The sequence below is a fragment of the Salvelinus sp. IW2-2015 genome, linkage group LG19 (genome assembly GCF_002910315.2).
Source record: "Salvelinus sp. IW2-2015 linkage group LG19, ASM291031v2, whole genome shotgun sequence".
Classification (NCBI taxonomy): domain Eukaryota; kingdom Metazoa; phylum Chordata; class Actinopteri; order Salmoniformes; family Salmonidae; genus Salvelinus; species Salvelinus sp. IW2-2015.
Window position 1 is genome coordinate 1,313,994 of NC_036859.1, and position 12,605 is coordinate 1,326,598.

The following is a 12,605-nucleotide window of genomic DNA, read 5'->3' on the forward strand; positions in this document are numbered from 1 at the left end:
GATATATTGAAGCAACACTCCAGACATCAGTCAGGAAGTTAAAGCTTGGTCGCAAATGGGTCTTCCAAATGGACAATGACCCCAAATGGACAATGACCCCAAGCATATAGTTGTGGCAAAATGGCTTAAGGACAACAAAGTCAAGGTATTGGAGTGGCCATCACAAAGCCCTGACCTCAATTCCATTGAACATTTTTGGGCAGAACTGAAAAAGCTTGTGCGAGCAAGGAGGCCTACAAACCTAACTCAGTAACACCAGCTCTGTCTGGAGGAATGGGCCAAAATTCACCCAACTTATTGTGGGACGCTTGTGGAAGGCTACCTGAAGCGTTTGACCCAAGTTAAACAATTTAAAGGCAATGCTACCAAATACTAATTGAGTGTATGTAAACTTCTGACCCACTGGGAATGCGATGAAAGAARTAAAAGCGGAAATAAATCATTCTCTCTACTATTATTCTGACATTTCACATTCTTAAAATAAAGTGGTGATCTTAACTGACCTAAAAAAGGGAATTTTTACTAGGATTAAATGTCAGGAATTGTGAAAAACTGAGTTTAATGTATTTGGCTAAGGTGTATGTAAACTTCCGACTGTAAATATTGGTCATATTGGTCATGGCTTCCGAATTGCGCAGCGGTCTAAGGCACTGCATCTCAGTGCAAGAGGCATCACTACAGTCCCTGGTTCAAATCCAGTCTGTATCACATCCGGCCGTGATTGGGAGTCCCATAGGGTGGCGCACAATTGGCCCAGCGTCATCTGGGTTTTGCCTGGGTAGGCCGTCATTGTAAATAAGAATTTGTTCTTAACTGACTTGCCTAGTTAAATAAAGGTATACATAAATAAAGGTATAAAAAAATATATATATATAGTCTTACAGAGCCTTTCCATAAGTTCACTCAAGTTTATTCAACTGTTCTATGACTGTGATTAGAGCGATGTTGATATTGTGCTGTGATGCCAGCAGATTCCAGACTGCCTTTGCCGATCGCCCATCATCTTCAACCATCAGTGAGTCAATGGCTTGAATAGTCTCGCTGGAAATTGAATACAATGTAAAAATGTAATTAATGACCGGCAGGGTCAAATAATATTTATTTATTTATTTCACCTTCATTTATCAACATAAACATAAATATAAACAGTGGTTATAGAGGGTGCAACCGGTCAGCACCTTAGGAGTACATTTCAGTTGGCTTTTCATAGCCGAGCATTCAGAGGTCAAGACAGCAAGTGCGAGAGTGTCACGCCCTGGCCTTAGTTATCTTTGTTTTCTGTATTATTTTAGTTAGGTCAGGGTGTGACATGGGGGATGTCTGTGTGTATTTGTCTCGTCTTGGGTGGTTGTATTGTATAGGGGGTTTTGTAGAGTGTATGGGGTTGTGTTCAGTGATGGTGTTTAGGAAAGTCTATGGTTGCCTGGTTTGGTTCTCAATCAGAGACAGCTGTTTATTGTTGTCTCTGATTGGGAGCCATATTTAAGGCAGCCATAGGCATTAGGCTGTTGTGGGTAATTGTCTATGTCTAAACGTTAGTAGCTTGTGTATGCACTTTCGTTTTGTAGCTTCACGGTCGTTTGTTGTTTTGTTAGTTTGTAAAGTGTTTCGTTTCATGTTCATCTTCTTCGTATAATAAAAAGAGGATGTATTTATATCACGCTGCGCCTTGGTCCACTCTTCCTCATCAAGACGATCGTGAGAGAGAGAGAGGATATCAAAACACACACAGTAACGCCTGTTAATGAGTTCCGAGAGCCGATCTGTTATCCAACGATTCGTTTAATAGCCCGGCTACTGTAGGTGTGAAAATGTGTATGTAGAGGGGTAACTTTCTTCACCATTTTGTACAATTGTGTGATTAGCCTACCAGTTGGTGTAACTGTAATGTTAATTCTCTTGAGAGGAATTTTGCTCTTCACTATCACAATATTATAAACTTTCAAAAGCATTCATGAATTAAATCGCTTTAGCCGACATGTTGCGGTTCATCTGATGAAGGATTGACTCGATCTATAAGCCCAGGACGATAGTAAAACGGGCAGACACAGTACAAGTAAGGGAATACATATACTGTATATAACCGTAGAAAATGGTTGCAGGTCGGAGGGCCATCAAATAAGTGCAGATCGGAGGGCCATCAAGCGAAACAGACCAATGAAGCACGGTGGGAGTATCTATCTCTCTGGGGACTGGGTAGGGTAGGGCCCACGCCCTCCACTTCTCCCTTCCCTCGGCGCGGGGTTCTGGGCCGGGAGGTTGGCTTCGGCTCTCGCTCGGTTCCCCGCTTCTCCATGACGCATGGGTTGCGCCCGACCATTTCCATCCTCCCTTTCAACGTTAGGCACGGCCGCAAGGCGCACCCCCTTTCCCCGTTAGGCGCGGCTGCGTCCGAAGGGGATCGGGGGATGCTGGTGAACCGGGACTTCCCGCCTCCATCTCAAATATCAAGGTGCACATGGGCCTATTTATATAATGAATATGAATTCGGGGAACAGAAATTATTAAATATTAAAGCATTAGACCTCTCACTAAAGGCGTCAGTCATACAAAAGTTATACTTAAATCCAAACTGGTTCTTTCGCAAATTAATAAGAATGTCTCACCCCATGTTCAAGAATGGCTTTTCCCCTTTATACAGATTACAACCGCTCACTTTCGGTTATTTGAAAACAAAATCATCTCGAAGATATAGTTGGTTGCAAATTCAGTTTAATCCACCAGAAAAGACAGAACAAATAATACAACAAATATTGTGGTTAAACTCAAATATACTAATTGATWAAAAAAAACAGAATTTTAAATAGGACTGGTGGAGTTGTCACACATGCATCTAACACAGATATATGGAAATGTCTATGTGTGTAACAACGGGATGGTTCATGTGATCTGAATGGTTACCATGACCTAAATCTTGAAATAAAGGCTAATGAAGGCAGCTAATTGTAGCTTACTGAAAGTCCCAAAGTCATACAATTGTTATAATAGGATTTGAAGCAATAGCCTATACGCGTGTTGTCAACTATTTCACCACCGTTTCACGCTGCTCTGAGACAAACACGGAGACTGGTCTTGGTAACTCGATCAGATTTTTATTTTCACTGAATCTCCATTTGGGTATTGGTTAGACTACAATTAGGGTGTGGAAATGTTAGGATTATTTCGCTCTTAGTACTGTAGCCTACTCCCGACCGGTCACGTTGTACAGCGCCATATTTGGCGGTGGGGGTGGAAGTGGCCACACACACACACACAGACTACTACTGACCGGATACCCATGATGGGAGGGTTGGCAGTGGCCTGGCAGGTGAAGATGACTCTCTCTCCCTCCAGGACAGACCGGTGCATCCATGCGATAGGTCACCTTGGGGGGGTCTGCAGGAGGGAGGGAGGGAGGAGGGAGGGAGGGAGGGAGGAGAGGGAGGGAGGGAGGGAGGGGAGGGAGGGAGGGGAGGGAGGGAGGGGGGAAAGATTCAATAATCTTGAAACACATTCACACATACACCACACATACACACATACAAACACACTTACGGTGCACGTTGAGGGTGACGGTGGTGCGTTTTCCCATTGGAACAGCCTTGTTGCTGGCCACACAGGTGAAGTTGTGTCCGTCGCTGTCTTTTGTCCTCTGGGATGATGGGCAGGAAGCTCCTTGTCGTCACCCCTCTTTCTGTCTGGGAGAACCTCCTGGGGTGGGGGTTCGAGGAGGGACGGGGGGGGGGGGGGGGGACGGGGGGGACGGGGGGGGGGGGCGTGGTCGATGAGGTAGAGAGAGAAAGAGTGAGAGAGAGAGAGTCAAAACGAGGAACATTTTACATTTGGCTAGAAATTATTAAGAAATGATCTCAACACAGAAAAATCTGCTTCATGTTGCGCTAACTATATCCTCCCAATAGAATCCACATATTTTAACGACGAGCGGAGATCAATAATTTCCAGGCCAAAGGGACATGTACTAGTCTGGACGCTACCTAATGCCAGAACTGAACAAGAACCTGATACTCTCAGCACACAGTGGACAAAACACCTACCTGGAGGTGACAGTATAACCTCCCAAAAATGCCCCCTAGAAACAACTATGACAAAAATAAATAACTACAGAGATGGGTCCACAACTCCTGCCAGCAATGGAAGAGCTACCAGGAGACAGGCCAGTACATCAGGAGACCGTGGAGGAGGCCGTAGGAGGCAACAACCCTGCTGGGAGGTCATTTGCAGGGCTCTGGCAGTGCTCCTCCTTGGCACAAAGGCGGAGTAGCTGGTCCTGCTTGTGCTGGGTTGTTGCCCTCCTATGGCCTCCTCCCTACGTTCCTGTATGTACTGGCCTGTCTCCTGTAGCGCCTCCATGCTCTGGACACTACGCTGACAGACACAGCAAACCTTTTTTGCCACAGCTCGCATTGATGTGCCATCCTGGATGAGCTGCACTACCTTGAGCCACTTTGTGGGTTGTAGACTCGTCTCTCATGCTACCATAGAGTGAAGCACCGCCAGCATTTCAAAAGTGACCAAAACATCAGCCAGGAAGCATAGGACTGAGAATGTGGGCTGTGGTCACCACCTTGCAGAATCACTCCCTTTATTGGGGTGTCTTGCTAATTGCCTATAATTTCCACCTTGTTGTCTATTCCCATTTGCACAAACAGCATGTGAAATTTATTTGTCAATCAGTGTTGCTCCTAAGTGGACAGTTTTGATTTCACAGAAGTGTGATTGACTTGGATTTCATTGGTGTTGTCTTTTGTGTTCCTTTATTTTTTTGAGGCAGTGTATAATCACTTCCAGTGTCAATTGCTCAATTGTAATTACTTTTCGCTTACTATGGGGCCTATTTTATTTGCCTTTACCTCCCTTATCTCCTCTCTCATTTTGCACAACGCTGTACGCTATAGACTTGGTTTCTTGTTATTGTGTGCTTATTTGACTGGTAATTCTTTTTGGTTATTCGTTACTTGTTTTGTCCTGTGTACTTGTGTTTTCCATGTGTGTCGTGCTTCTTTAATCTTGGCCAGTCTGTCGCATGTTGTAAACTTGAGAAACTTGTTTTCAACTGGCCTACCTGGGTTTTAAATAAAGGTTTGAAATATTAAAAAATATAAAAAATATTTGTAAATACAAATCTGTATATCTCATGTTTATTTATTTTTCTTCTTTTATTGTTACTTGAAGCTTATTTGCAATCTTAGCAACACTTGTAGTAATAGACCATAATATGACATTTGAAATGTCTTTATTCTTTTGGTAATATTTCTTGTTACGTGTATAGTTTCTAAATATAAATTTGTATGTGTTTATTGTCACTTTTGTTTTTTCTACTTCAGCTACTTTTGGAAATGTGTTAGCATATGTTTCGCATGGCTAATTAAAGCCTTTGAAATTGTGAAATTGAATAGAGAGAGAGAGTAGAGAGAAGAGAGAAGAGAGAGAGAGAGAGAGAGAGAGTATTAAAAGAGAGAATAGAGAGAGAGAGAGAGAGATGATGAGAGAGAGGACGTCGAGCAGACGACGAGAGAGAGAGAGAGAAAGGAAAGGACAGAGCGAGAGTAAGAGAAGAGAGAAGAGAGAGAGAGAGAGAGAGAGATGAGATCGAGAGAGAGAGAGATATAAAGAGAGATATAAAGAGAGATAACAAAGAGAGATATAAAGAGAGATATAAGAGGAGAGAAATGGAAAAAACAGGAAAGAGGAGGACAGGGTGGAGCCAACTAAAGGTGTATTTAGTGACACAATATGGCAATATGCATGGGTGTTCATGCCGCTGTGTCTGTATGTAACTCACGGTGGTGCTGAAGGCTCCCTCCAGGGCCACCCCGTCCCGTTTCCACTCGATGATGCCCAGTGGCTTGGCCCCGTGGCACACACAGCTCAGGTTATAGGAGACATTGGCTCTCAGCAGGATCTCTGGAAAGCCCTCGATCACTGGGTCATCGGGAGGGACTGTAGGGCAACACACGCAGTGTACTAGACAAACACACTGCAGAGTATGTGAGCGGAGTTGAGCAGTCGTAAATTCACATCCTTTCCAACCGCTTCGCTAAAAACCGTTCCACGCTCAAAGAAAAAAGAAACTGCTGCTCCAAATTCCCTCCATTCATTAAAATCACAATTTAACCAACACCTATCTATTTTTTGTGACTACCTGGACCTACCATGTTGTTTTGAAGTATTGAAACCAAACCATATGATTTGAATAAAAATAATTTTAATCAACATGAAAAGGTCAATGTAAGAATAGCACATCATTTCAAATTGGCTACATGTCATATTAAACAGCATATAACCACTCTGAATAGGTCAGGAGCCAGACAGGGAGTTGAAATAATATAGCCTAAATAATTCATTTTAATTATTTCAAGGCTATAGCCTACAAAGAAATAGATAGCATTTGCGAGTGCGACACACTAGGCTGGTAGTGAGTCAGGGACATTAAGTGCTCAGCACGTAAACAACATTTTGTTGTATTAAATCATTATAGTCTATAAATTGCGCATTACTTCGAATGGAGAAAAAAAATGTAAATGCCTTATTTGGCTTTGTCTACAGTGCCTTTGAATACATTTTTAGAAACACCAGTTTGACCAGAGTCTGTGGCTTCAGGCTCATGCGATGGTGCCTGGAGAGACAGGCCAGCAGCAGAGAATATCCTCTCCACACTTGCAAAGCCATTGGGGATGCTAAACACCCTTATGGCCACTGTTGCCAGGTTGGGCAGAGATTGAGTTGTTTTTTTATTTTTCTATAGCTAGTCCTAAAGGTTTTTAGGCAAAATAACCCAATCAAAAGGAATGCTTGAAAGTTGCAATATGCCAGTCCTATTGGGCCAAAATCTATTATGGCCTATTGTATAGATAATAGAACAAAAACGAATGAACACTTTAAGAGATCAGTTTTTTGGTTTATAAATACTTTGCTACAATGACACAGTTATCTACCCACCTCGTTCCTTTCTTTTAGCATGTGCACATAAAAGGTAGGTTACACCATCATGCTTTCGGGATAAGTGTCTTTTCAGATTCCACAATGATTCTTTAGTTGTGGACATTACATCACAGCACTCCCTCTCTTGCTCTTGGTCCTCATCTTTGTAAGTCACCTTAATGTTGCACCTGTGTGTTTTATATCAGATTCTTTATGAAAATATTTAGCAAACTCCATAACAGTAGCTAAATAAAGTAGACTACAAATGCATGCTGGGCCGGGCATGCCCTGAGCTCGTGAAATGACGCTCCGGCCTTTGGGAATCTCGCTCTATGCTCCAGTCAAATTGGATAGGCTCCGCTCCAGCTCCGATCACATACTCTGCTGTACACACACCGCACTGAACACACACACAGTCACACACTGCTCTGGACACACACACACTCTTCACTGGACACACACACACACAATCTGCTTATACAGTCCACACTGCACTGGACACACACATTCCTGACAGACAGATAGACACTCACTGAGGACGGTGAGTTTGGCTCTCCGGGAGCGTAGGGCAGCCTCTGTGGCCTGGCACTCATACAGGGAGTCATCGGTCAGCTCTGCCGCAGAGATCTCCAGGTTATACTGGCCCACGTCTATCACCCGCAGCACACGGTACCTGGGCCAGGCTGAGCGAGAGAGAGGGTCAGACACATCCCAGCAAACATGTCCACAATGGCATGATGTGAGCCCAATGCGGGCTAAAATATTGGCCCCACATAGGCTTCCCACATTGGGCGAACATGCCTTTGCTCATCGGCTCCACATTAAACCCCAAGGCATTTGCCCAGTGTGGCCCAGTGTGGGAAGCCCATAACTGGTGATGTCAGCCCTCACTTTGCCTGAAATAAGCCCATCTTTTTACCACAAACATGCCCACATTGGCACGACATAGGCCCGATGCGGACTAAAATATTGGCCCCACGTAGGCTGCTCTAATTAGGCCGATGCGCCTTCACTCATTGGTTCCACATTGGCCCCATGGCAGATGGCCCCCAGAGCAGCCCTCACTTTGCCTGAAATAAGCCCATCCTTTTAGATCGACCGCGAGTTACATTGTATCAGAAAGACAACAAAGTTGTTACTATCATATACAGTTGAAGTCGGAAGTTTACATACACCTTAGCCAAATACATTTAAACTCAGTTTTTCACAATTCCAAACATTTAACCCTAGTAAAAATTCTCTGTCTTAGGCCAGTTAGGATCACCACTTTATTTTAAGAATGTGAAATGTCAGAATAATAGTAGAGAGAATTATATATTTCAGCTTTTATTTCTTTCATCACATTCCCAGTGGGTCAGAAGATTACATACACTCAATTAGTATTTGGTAGCATTGCCTTTAAATTGTTTAACTTGGGTCAAACGTTTCGGGTAGCCTTCCACAAGCAGAGGAAAAAGTTTTTGTTTTTTTTTGGGACAACTCCACGCTCTAATATGAACGCCTCTATTTTCCTTAGAGCTTTGCGGGGCTCTCTTGCTTTCCGCTCGCAAAGCCTGAAGGTAACGCCCCCCAAACTGGAAAGCAAGGGGCAAACATTCGGGGACCAGAGGGGCCTTGGTCCAAAGGGAGAGAAAAGGGTGACCCAAAACCGAAACCGCACCCCAATGGTTTTACCATCTGACAAGGCTTTCTTGTCATGAGTTACTCCGCTTACTCGTTGCGCTGTTTGGGAGGGAAGGTAAAAGGGAGAGAAAAAAGAATACAATTCCCCCCCGCCAGTAAGGGTACCATATAACTCCCAATCGTTTTTTCTCCTTATAATTTTCTGCAGCAAAAAAAACGCTGCATAAGATAGAGATTTTATTGAAAATGGAACCTGGAGTGAAAACCTAGGGGGAAATAAGAGAGAAGCCTCCCGTCAAAAAGGTACTGGAGAGCAAAAAAAGTTTAACAAAGAGAAGGAAAATTCCCTTTTAAAATGAAAGAAACCTGCTTTTTTCTAGAGGAAAGGGCAAAAAACTTCAGGGAAAAAACACCTTCAACGACCCCTGGGAAAAAAAAAAACCAAAAGGTTAAAAAAAACACCTTTGCAACAGAACAGGGAAAAACCAAAAACAACCCCTTAGAGAAGCAAACGAATACAGCCCAAAGAACCCCAAAAAGCGCAGGACCTTTGGGCTTGCGGGAAAAAAAACGCAAAAGGTCCTTTTCTGAAAAAATGTCCCGCTTTTTGAAAAGGGTTGGCCCGCAGGCCAGAGCCCAAAGACCTTGAACCCGAAATTCGAGCACATCCCTTCCCCCTGTTTAGAAAAGAACTGGTGTTGTGGGCAGCAAAAAAAACGCCCCTGGGTTGCAGCGACGCTTCCCCCCCAATCCCGCCCAAACCCTGAAAACGCGGAGCCCTTTTGGGAGGGAAGGAAAATGCTGGCAGAGAAGAAAGAAAAATGGGGGAACCAGGAAACTCCCCAAAAGTAACCAAAAGGTTGTGGTGGGGGCCCCGCCCAAAAACTTTGTTAGCCGTCCAGCGTCCCCAACAGAAAGACCTTTGGGTCCGCCGCCGGTAATCACAGGCCAAAAAAGGGTGGCCTTTTTCAACAAAAAAAGTAAAACTGAAGTTAATGGGTGTTTTTCCCCCTGGGAATTAGTTTTTTATGTGGAAAAAAATGTGATAAATTTTTCCTTCCTCCCCGTTTTTTTTTTAAAAATTTGTTTTTATTTGCAAAATAAAGTTTTCCTTAAAAAAACCCTGTTATTTGTGTTTTTTTATTTTTTTTTTTTGGCCTTTCGGCCTTTATCGGGGTTAAATGTTTTGTGGGGTGTAAAAGGGAAGTGAAGTTGAGAAAAGGGGGGAGGGGGAAAGTAATTTAGATTACATGTTTAGAATAACGGCCTTTTGTATACGTGTAATTTTTTTTTTTTTGGGGGAAAAAAAGTCCCCACCAAAAGGGGGGTTATCTCCCCCCCCCCCCTGGGTAATTATATAAACCTTTTTTATTCCGCGGAAAATGCCGCACAACACTTAGTTTCTATATATTTTGTAGTGGGTTAACATTCGTTCTCATATGACTAAAAAAAACTTTTGTCGGCCCCGCCAGTTAAATGGTGGAAATTATTTTTTGTTGAGGACATAGAGGTCGACCAGCGGGCAAGAGGGGGGCTAGCGCGCAAACACAGCCGGTAGGGGCCCCTAAAATTGGAAGGGCTCGAGCAACCCAACCGAATCAAAAGCCCAAAGCTTTTTGGGGGGTAAAAGACGCGCCTTTTACCCACAAAAGCCCGCTGAGCCACGGGCCCAACAATCCCCCCCAAACTTCAAACCAGGTGAAATGGGCCCCCCAGAAGTGGCGGGCGCTTTTGATCTTTATTGACGCTTGGTTGTAAAGGCCCGGAAAGAGGGCAAATTCATTTTAAAATATTTTGCGGGGCGTGGGTTATTTGTTCCCAAATGTAAAAACCCCAAATTCAAATGGGTTATACTCACTCTGGATTTGAAGTGTGGTTTTACTTGGTTGTTATTCATTTTTGTTTAATAGTGGGATATTGTTTGTTTTTGTGTTGAAACTGGTCCAAGAGAATAAACAAAAAAAAATGTATATTGTTTTATCCCTTTTGGGTTATAAGAAAAAAAGACCTAAGAGAACCGAAATCCTAAGAGAAATTTTTGATATAAGATTTGAAGACAAAGCATTTTTTTATTTGAAGAGTTTTTTTTTTGTTTCCCCGTCTGGTTAAAAGAATTATGTAAACAAGGTTTGAAGAGGGGTTTTTGTTTGGGAAGTTTTTTACATTACAAAAACTGGTGTTAACAGGCAGTTGAAGTTGAAGTTGTTTTTACATTAGAACGACTTAGGTTTGGAGTCAAAAAAATTAAAAAGCTTTTTTCGGTTTTGTTTTTTTTTTCGAAAACAGCAACCTCCACAAATTTTTTCTTTTGTTTTTAACAAAGCTTTAATTAGTTTTTTTGGCAAGTGTTGTTTTTCAGGGGTTTTTTAAAAGCGGACAATTTCTTAACTTTGGGGCAAGATAATAGTGATACCAAACAAGTGTTAATGTTTGTTTTTTCAAACACATTTGGGTTTTTTAATGCCGAGACCCGAAATTTATTTCTTCGCTTTTGTTTTTCGACCTTTATAATTTCAACCCTGTAAAAATCGAACAAAAGTTTCCCCGCCAGTTGGGGGCCAGAAAAAGTTTTTAAATTACCAAGGCTGTAAGTTTTTGGACTGGTTTTGCGAAGAAAAAATTTTGTAAAACTGCTTTGGATAAATTTCCCACCCCCTGTGTAAAAAATGTGTTGTTATCGGCTTTTGTTTTGTAAGCCTTTTGCTTGAAATAGGCCCCAGTTTGACATTAAAAAATTTTTTTGAAGGTTATCCACTTGGGGAAGGGTTGTAGCCTGTTGGAAATAATTGTTTTTTGTCCGAAAAAAGGGGCGCTCTTACCCTTTTTTGTCCAAACAACTTCCCAAACAGTATTGGGCCCCCTCTTTGTTGCTTTTTGACATCCAATAAATGGGGGAAAGAATCAAACAAGAAAATAAAATCAGCCAAGACCCCTTTTCCAAATCCCTTTTTTTGGGGGTTAAAAACAGAACCAAATAGTAAGATAAAGCGCAAGTGTTAGAACACCTCATTGGGAGCCAACGCAAAGTGTCCGTTCCATACCGCTCAGCGCGGAAAAGGAAAAAAAGAAAAAAACTCGCCTTTCTGTTTTTTTCCGCCCCCTCTCCCGTAATGAGTAAAAAATGAAGGTACCTTTTTTGGGGGTTGCAAAAAAAAAAGTGCAGAAATCACAAATTTCGCTAGAAAAAAAAACTAGAACAAAGCAAAAGGACCTTGTGAAGATGCTTCTGGAGAAAAACAGGTTACAAAAGTTACCTATATCCAAAGTAAAACGGTCCCCTATGTTAGTACATACACCATAACATAGGCCCCTTGACAAGGGCCCGCTCGCAGGAGAAGAAGCCACTGCTCCAAACCGCAATAAAAAGCCAGACTACGGTGTTGACCTGCCACATGGGGACAAAGATCGTACATTTTGGAGGGAAATGTCCTCTGGTCTGATGAAACAAAGCAGAACTGTTTGGCCATAATGACATCGTTTATGTTTGGCAGGAAAAAGGGGATGCTTGCAAGCCGAAGAACACCATCCCACCGTGAAGCACGGGGGGTGCAGCATCATGTTGTGGGGGCTTTGTGCAGGAGGGCATTGGTCATGCACTTCACAAAATAGATGCATCATGAGGGAATTAATTGTGGATTTTATTGAAGAATCATTCAAGACATCTGTCAGGAAGTTAAAGCTTGGTCGCGCATGGGTCTTCCAAATGGTCTTCCAAATGGGCCAGTCCATTTGGAAGACCCATGTGGCGACCAAGCTTTAACTTCCTGACAGATGTCTTGAGATGTTGCTTCAATAAATCCACATAATGACCCCAAATGGACAATGACCCCCAGCATATAGTTGTGGCAACAAATGGCTTAAGGACAACAAAGTCAAGTTATTGGAGAGCGCCATCAAAAGCCCTGACCTCGAATCCTATAGAATATTTGTGGGCAGGAACTGAAGAACGGCGTGTGCGGAGCCAAAGCGAGGCCTGACTCAGCCGTAACTCAGGTTAGCACCAGGTCTGGTCAGGACGAATGGCCAAAATTCAGCGCCAACTTATTGTGGGAGGAGCGCGG

General features: G+C 43.0%; 1 pseudogene; it reads right to left on the minus strand.

Annotated features, from left to right (window-relative positions):
• The window catches only part of LOC111979530 (kin of IRRE-like protein 1), a 42,285-nt pseudogene that overhangs the window by 29,005 nt on the left and 675 nt on the right, over positions 1–12,605 (minus strand).